The following is a 7,785-nucleotide window of genomic DNA, read 5'->3' as shown; positions in this document are numbered from 1 at the left end:
AAAAAAAAAAAAAATCAACCAGGAACAGGGAAAAGAAAAAAAGCTGAAAACTAGGTCCTGGGAGGGGAAAAATAAGATTAACGGTAAAAAGGACAAAAGTATTATTAATAATAATTGTTTTGAAACAGACAAATACAAGCAAACTAATCACCAGAAAAAAGAAAGCGAAAAAGTAAAAAAAAAGAAAAAAAAAAAATCAGTGGAGGACAGGGCAGGGCACCCAGGCTCGGTCTGAGCACACAGACTGTGATGGAGTTTCCTGTGGGCCCAGACGGTGGGTGGGAGTCGGGAATGGCCACACCTGCATTCACCAAGTGGGTGTGGGGTATAAGAGTAACAAGAGGAATGTTGCACCTTTTCAGTCTTGCAGGTCTGGAGTGTCCTTGGGGTTGCTGGAAAGCCGAACCACTTCTTAAGCCCCTGGAATCTCGGAGAGCACTGTCTCTTTAAATATCAAAAATAATCAAGTTACTTGTAGCATTCAAAATGGTGGCGCTCTCCGGACCGGCACAAGTCCACAGCTCAGCCTGCTTTTCTCTTCACTTTCTCCGTTTATTCCCCAGCCACCGTGCACAGTCCTCCTTGCAGTCCCTGGCTAGCAGGCCTGATTTTAGGTTAATTTTTAGGTCCTACCACCATTCGAGAATCTCCAAGTGGTCTGTGCCGTCAGGATCGCTCAGGATCGTTGCCAGATCACAGCTCCGTCTGTCTCCTTTTTTGGTATTTTTACGCAAATTCTTCTGCTAGTTGGGGTTTAGTCCACTTCTATATCCTTCCCTTCAAGGCTCAGTGGTCCAGGATTATCTTCTGTGTCTTTATTATTGGTTTCCCTTTTCTTTGTTGAACAGGGTCCGTGCAGTCTTTCTGCCTAGTCCGCCATCTTACCGGCACTCCTCTTCATTTTGTTTTGATTTTTTTTCTGATTGATCCCTTTCCAAAGAAGTATTCAGGTATTTGTCTTTAATCTCATTAATCCTCTCTTCCATTGCATCAGTTCTACTCCTTTGTCCTTCCAATGTGTTATCTATTTCTGACAGTTTAGTATTAATCTTCTGGATTTCTATCTGTAGATTTAGAATCATTTCCAATTTTTCTTTTATTTTGTCATTTTGTTCTTGTATTTTGTTCCAAAATTCTTCCAGGGTTTTTTCTGTTTTCTTTCGTCTGTCTCTCAATCCTTTGAAGGTACCTAAATATAATTCTTTTGAATTCCTTATCAGAGTGTTCCAATGTTCCTTCTTCCTCAGGGATGTGTTGTCATCTGTATCCTGCTCCCTTGTTTCTACCACTTTATCTTGCTTCTTTGTGTGGACTGTGATGGTCTGTTGTCGCTGAGACATCGTGGTTGTGTTGTATTTAGATGTGTTAACTGTGAAGAGCAGCCAAGTGTGATTCAGGTTCTTCCTGGTGTTTTTTTTATCAAGGCCTGTTGGTGGAGAAGGAGGTAGTGGCTCTTGCTCAGTAAGTGAAGTTGCACAAGGTGTGGGTGTAGTTGTGTCTTATGGGGACTATTGCTGTCTCTCACTCAGACACAAATTACAATTGAATAATCATCAAAAAGCTAAGAACACATGGAAAAACAACACACCATCTAATCACACAGGTACAGCAATCAAAGAAAAAAGGTAAAGAGAAGAAGGAAAAAACAAGAAAACTTGCAATATCTGGGAATAGGGCACTAAGGGAATAAAAGGTAGAGATGGAGAACAGCGTAGAAAAAAATGGGAAAAACGCAAAAAGAAAAACAAAGAACAGGGTTAAATACCAGAAAAAAGGGGAGGAAAAGAAATTAAATTTAAAAAAAAATTTTTTTCCAACTAGAAACAGGGAAAAGGAAAAAAGCTGAAAGTAGGACCTGGGAGGGGAAGAATAAAGAATAAAAGTAAAAAGTACAAAAGTATTATTAATAATAGTAGTTTTAAAACAGACAAATACAAATAAACTAAACACCAGAAAAAAGAAAGCAAAAAAGAAAAAAGGAAAAATATCAGTGGAAGACAGAGCAGGGCACCCAGTCTCCATCTGAGCACACAGACTGGGATGGGGTTCCTGTGGGCCCAGAAGGTGGTTGGGAGTCTGGAATGGCTGCACCTCCGTTCACCAAGCGGGTGTGGGGTATAAGAGTAACGAGAGGAATGTTGCACCTTTTCAGTCATGCAGGTCTGGAGTTTCCTTGGGTTTGCTGGTAAGCAGAACTTGTTCTCAAACCCCTGGAATCTTGGAGAGTGCTGTCTCTTTAAATATCCAAAATGGTCAAGCTGCTTGTAAACATTCAAAATGGATGTGTCCCCTGGAAAGGCAGAAGTCCACAGCTCAGCCCGTCTTTCTCTTCGCCTTCTCCATTTTTACTGCAGCCACCAGAGCCATCCTCCATGCAGTCCCTGGCTAGCAGGGCTGATATTTAGGTTAATTCTTAGGTCCTGCTACCACTCAGCACTCTGCAAGCTGTCTGTGCTGTCAAGATCGCTCAGGATCGTTGCCAGACTGCAGCTCCGTATGTCTCCTTTTTTGGTATTTTCATGCAAATTCTTCTGCTAGTTGGAGTTTAGTACAGTTCTATATCCTTCACTTCAAGGCTCAGGGGTCCAGGACTATCTTCTGTGTCTGTGTTAATTGGTTTCCCTTTTCTTTGTTGAAGAGGGTCTGTGCAGTCTTTCTGCCTTTTCCGCCATCTTACCGAACACCTAAATGAGATCTCTTGAAGCAGATTTGCCCAATGCGGTATGTCATTTGATTTCTTTCTTACTTATTTATTGTATTTTTGGTGAAAGTTTACACAGAAAATTAGGTTGCCATTTATCAGTTTCTGTATAAAGTGTTCAGTGACATTGGTACCATTTTATGCTATGTGTCAGCAATGTCATTTTCCTTCTGGTTATTGTATTTCCCTTACTATAGCTTCCCGCCTTCTCCCCTGTACCCAGTTAGTTACCGTCTCACCTTTACTTTAGTGTAAATATTGACCATTTGATTTCATCATAGATGATTTTTTAATGGAGCACAGTACTCACGGGTGATATTGTTTATTTTATGAGCCAATGTCTTATTTAGCTGAAAAGTTACCTCCAGGAATGGTTTCAGTTCATAGTTTAAAGGATATCTCAGGGTGATAGTCTTGGCGGTTCCTCTAGTCTCTACCAGTCCAGTAAGTCTGGCTTTTTTTTTTATTTTATTTTTTAAATGAATCTGAGTGTTGTTCTACATTTGTCTCCCATTCTGTTTGGCACCATGAATTTTGTTCCTTGTCTGAGAGGTTGATAGTAGTAGCTAGGCACAGTCTGGTTCTTCTGGTCTCATTGTGGATGGTTCATGCAGACTCTTAGTCCTGTAGACTACTTTCTTCTCTGAGTCTTTTGTTTCCTTCTTTGTCTTTTGCTTCAGACACAAAGAGACCAACAGTTGTATGTTAAATGGATGTTGTCTAATTTCTTGATTCCTGCTTCCAGGGCCATTGATTGTTGATTGAAAAATGAGATTTTGACAACTTTAGTTTCTTCACCAGTTACCATGATGCTGTTTATTGGTCCAGTTGTAAAGGTTTTTGTTTTCTTTTTTTTTCAATGTAATTCATACCGAAGTCTGTAGTAAGTGCTTCAAGTTGTCTTCACTTTTAGCGAGCAAGGTACATTATCTCCATATCTCATATTTCAGATTCTTATCGAGTCTTCCTTTAATCTTGATGCCAAATTCTTTTTCATATAGTTTTATATATCCAGCTTCTTAGATTATTTGTTCAGTGTATACATTGATTAAGTAAGGTGAAATAATTTAACCCTACCTCATACATTTTCTAGTTTTAACCTATGTAACATCCCCTTGTTCTCTTTGAATGACTGCCTCTTGGCCTATGCACAGTTTCTCTATGAGCACAACTAAGTGTTCTGGAATTCCCATTCCTCACAATGCTATCCATAATTTGTTATGGTCCATAAAATTGAATGTCAATAAAACACAGATAAACATCTTTCTGGTATTGCTTTCAGCCAAGATCAATCTGACATCCGCATTGATACTCTTCATTTTATATTCTCTTCCGAATCTGGCTTGAATTTCTGGTAGCCGTTTTTGAATTATCTTCATCAAAAGTTTCCTAGCATGGGATATTAATGATATTGTTCAATAATTCATTGAATTAAATGTAATTAATTATATCAATCACTTATACTAATTAAATGTAGCAATTTTTTGTTTAGAAAAAAATGGAGAATATTAAGATTAATATCACAATCACCTGTATGTCTAGTATGAAGTTACTGTTTTCTCATTTTTGCTGAAATTATGTTAAAAGAAAAGACATAAAACATAACTGATCTAGTTGCAGTTTCTTGGTTCCCCATCCCAAGCCCATGCCACTCTCTCTGACCCTCCAACGTAGTCAATATCCAGATCTTGGAATGTGACCTTCTAAATTGTTTGGATACATCAACTTATATTCTTCCATGAAACTGTGTAAAATTAATTATTTTTCCATTTATGGGTTCATAAATTCCCTCATGTGTTCATCTGGTTGTCACTTGGTTGTTTTCACTCTCTACGCTTTGCTTTGGAAATGTATCTACACTGATATATTTTGTATATATTATATATACATTGACTATACATTATTCCATTGTCTAGGCCATTTTATTAATCCTCAATATGCTATTTCTTCTCATTTGCTAATCCTGCATGGTGTCTCTTTCATCAAGGGAAGATTTGAGTTTTCTCCTTGGAGATAAGCTGTAGGCAGCCACTCTAGCGGGATGGGCTATATCAAAAAACCAAACCTACTGCCATCGAGTTGCTTTCAACTCATAGAGACCCTGTTGGGTTTCCAAGGCTGTAAATCTTTGTAGGATTAGATTTCCTCATCTTCCTCCCTTGGAGCAGCTGGTGGGTTTGAACTGCCGATTTTCTGGTTAGCAGCCAAATGCCTTACCGGGTATGCCACCGCTGCTCCTTAGGATGGGCTATAGCAGGATAGTTTTGTTTGGTGCCAGCTGGGGTTAATAGTAAATAGTGGAAGAAGGTTGTAAGATCAAAGACTTGGCTTCTCACATAGGAGAACCTCAATAACTAAGTATAATACGATGGCCATTTTAGGCAAAACATCTGAGTTAAAGATTGTTCCTGAAAAAATGCTTTTATAGGACTAGCAGGTATATGAAATTCACCACATTCATATGCACTTAATGTTCTAAAAGGTGTGTGGGTCTGTAATCTTAAACTTATCTTTTCTATAAACTCCATGTCTCCATCTCATCTGTGAGTAAGTTTTGCTTCATTGCCATTCTTTATCTAGAAACTCTTCATATCTCTCTGCCTTCACCTCCACCATCCTTCTCGATTGTCTAGTTAAAAGATAGGCAAACTGTAGACTGCTGGCTGCATTGTATTTTGTAAACAAAGCTTTATTGGAATACAGCCATGCCCAATAGTTATAAATTATATTATTTCATTTATTATCTGTGGCTGCTTTTGCACTAAGAGGCAAAGTTGAAGAGTCATGATGTCCTCTGGCCCTCAAAGCCTAAAACATTTGGTATCTGGTCTTTATAGAAAAAAAAATTGCTGACTGTTCATCTGGTTTAATGCAACTCTCTCTTCTACCTAAAATCCTTGTGTGATTAACATCTAAACTCTTGACTATGACTTACAGGCACCTGCATGATGTGGTACCTGCTCACCTTTCCACCCTCATCTCTCACTGTATTCTCCCTATTTCTTGCTCATACTAGCTTATTTCCTGCCTCAGGACCTTTGAATGTACAGGTCTCTGAGCCTGACATACATCTTGCAGTTTCTTCACTCATCTTCCTCCTTTTTATCTTCAAGTCTTTGCACAGGTGTCATGTCCTCTGATGTGGCCACTCAGTCTAAAGTTGGCCTCTGTAAATCATCATATAAATTTTATTTCCTTCCTAGTTCTTACCACTCTCTGTAATTACACTTACTGTGTTCACGTCTTTCTTCTGCCTCTCCTCCTAGACATAAGCTGTGTGACTGCAAAGAGCTTGTTTGTGCTGGTTAACAATAGATCTCGAATGCCAAGCACAGTGGCCGCCACGTTACAGATGCGCAGTGAAAAATTGCCAAACGAATAAGCAAAGTGGTAGGTTCTTCCAGTTTCCTTGGTAGGAATGTTAGGTGCAAGTATATGTTTATGCTACCTTAATTTTGTTTTCTTTCTATATGCAAATAAATCTTGCTCAGTTCGGTTCAGAGAGTAAAATTAAGGTGATTTTCCTCTGCAACATAATCAAGCTGGCATATTCTCCAGTAGGGGACACACAGGCTGTTTGAAATGATGCTGCTCACTATTTTAAAGACTTTTATCCATTTATTTCTGCTCCTGTGTTAATATGCTAATGTTTATCAAGATTACATTTTTTCCCTCTCATTCTTTCTTGCTGCTGGCAGAGCTGCCGTCTGGAGTTATGGTGTGAACTGTCCTTTGGGCATTTGTCTTTACTACAAAGAGTTTTACATTTCTTTGCTTTTTTAAAAACAAAACAAAACAAAAGAAAAAACAACTGCTTTTCTACTGAAAGATAAAAAGGATGAAACAGTATCTTTGAGAATCTTAATTCTTTTGAATTAGTGGAACATATCCAGCAACCACTTTCACATTCACAGCTTCCAGTTTTTCCCCTCAACCTGATAATCAGTAAGCTCCGTGTCTTCCTGCAGTGAAATCCGTAACCCACAGCCTCTGTGTCTCCTATGCTGGTTTGATTTCACTGCTCAAGACTCAGTCCATTCACCACCATTGTCTCATTGAAGGACACAGGCTCTGGAGCCAAACATACCTGGATTTGAAATAGGGTTCTTCTTCCAACCAGCTCTGCCACCCTGATCAGGTACTTCTCTGAGGCTGTATTTGCTCATCTGTAAAATGGGATTCTGCAAGTTTCTTCCTTCATAAGGTTATTGTGAGAATTAAATGAGCTAATGCTCATCAATGTGTATAGCATGGTTTTGGGAACTTCTTGGCACTCAGGCAATATTCACTTAGGTTTAAAACTTCCTCTGGACATTTCTATCCTGAGCAGTGCTCTCTTTGAGCTAAATTTGTAGAAGAAGATGGCATGTTAATCCTTCTGTGGAGAGTAGATGGATTTCTTTGAGCATATCTGGGGATTAAGTAACCCAAACTAAAACTAGAGAATCATACCCTTTTTGGAAATTACACACACAAAAAAATTACTGTTATTTCTCAAGGGACCCCAAGGAGAATTAACTCTAAAATAGGAACTTGCTATGATCCAGTATGATCTAACTTGCTATGATCTGATATGAAGAAGAAGGTGGCATCAGGATTGGAGGAAGATTCATTAACAACCTGTGGTATGCAGATGACACAATTTTGCTTGCTGAAAGTGAGGATGACTTGAAGCACTTCTGATGAAGATTAAAGATTACAGTCTGGAGTGTGGATTATACCTCAAAGTAAAGAAAGCAAAAATTCTCAACTGGTCTAATAAATAGCTTCATAATGGATGGAGAAAAGATTGAAGTTGTCAGTGACTTCATATTACTTGGTTCTACTATCAACACCATTGGAGGCAACAGTTAAGACATCAGATGACGTATTGCATTGGGCAGATCTGCCACAAAAGACCTCTTTCAAGTAATGAAGAGTAAAAATGTCTCCTTGAAGACTAAGGTGTGCCTAACCCAAGCCATGGTATTTTCAGTTACCTCATATGCGTGTGAGAGCTGGACAATGAAAAAGGAAGACTGAAGAAGAGTTGATGCTTTTGAGTTGTGGTGTTGGAGATGAATGCTGAGAGTACCATGGACTGC

The sequence above is a fragment of the Orycteropus afer genome, unplaced genomic scaffold, assembly GCF_000298275.1.
Source record: "Orycteropus afer afer isolate SDZICR_OR568_19922 unplaced genomic scaffold, OryAfe1.0 scaffold00149, whole genome shotgun sequence".
Lineage (NCBI taxonomy): Eukaryota > Metazoa > Chordata > Mammalia > Tubulidentata > Orycteropodidae > Orycteropus > Orycteropus afer.
Note: the sequence above shows the minus strand (reverse complement) of the source record.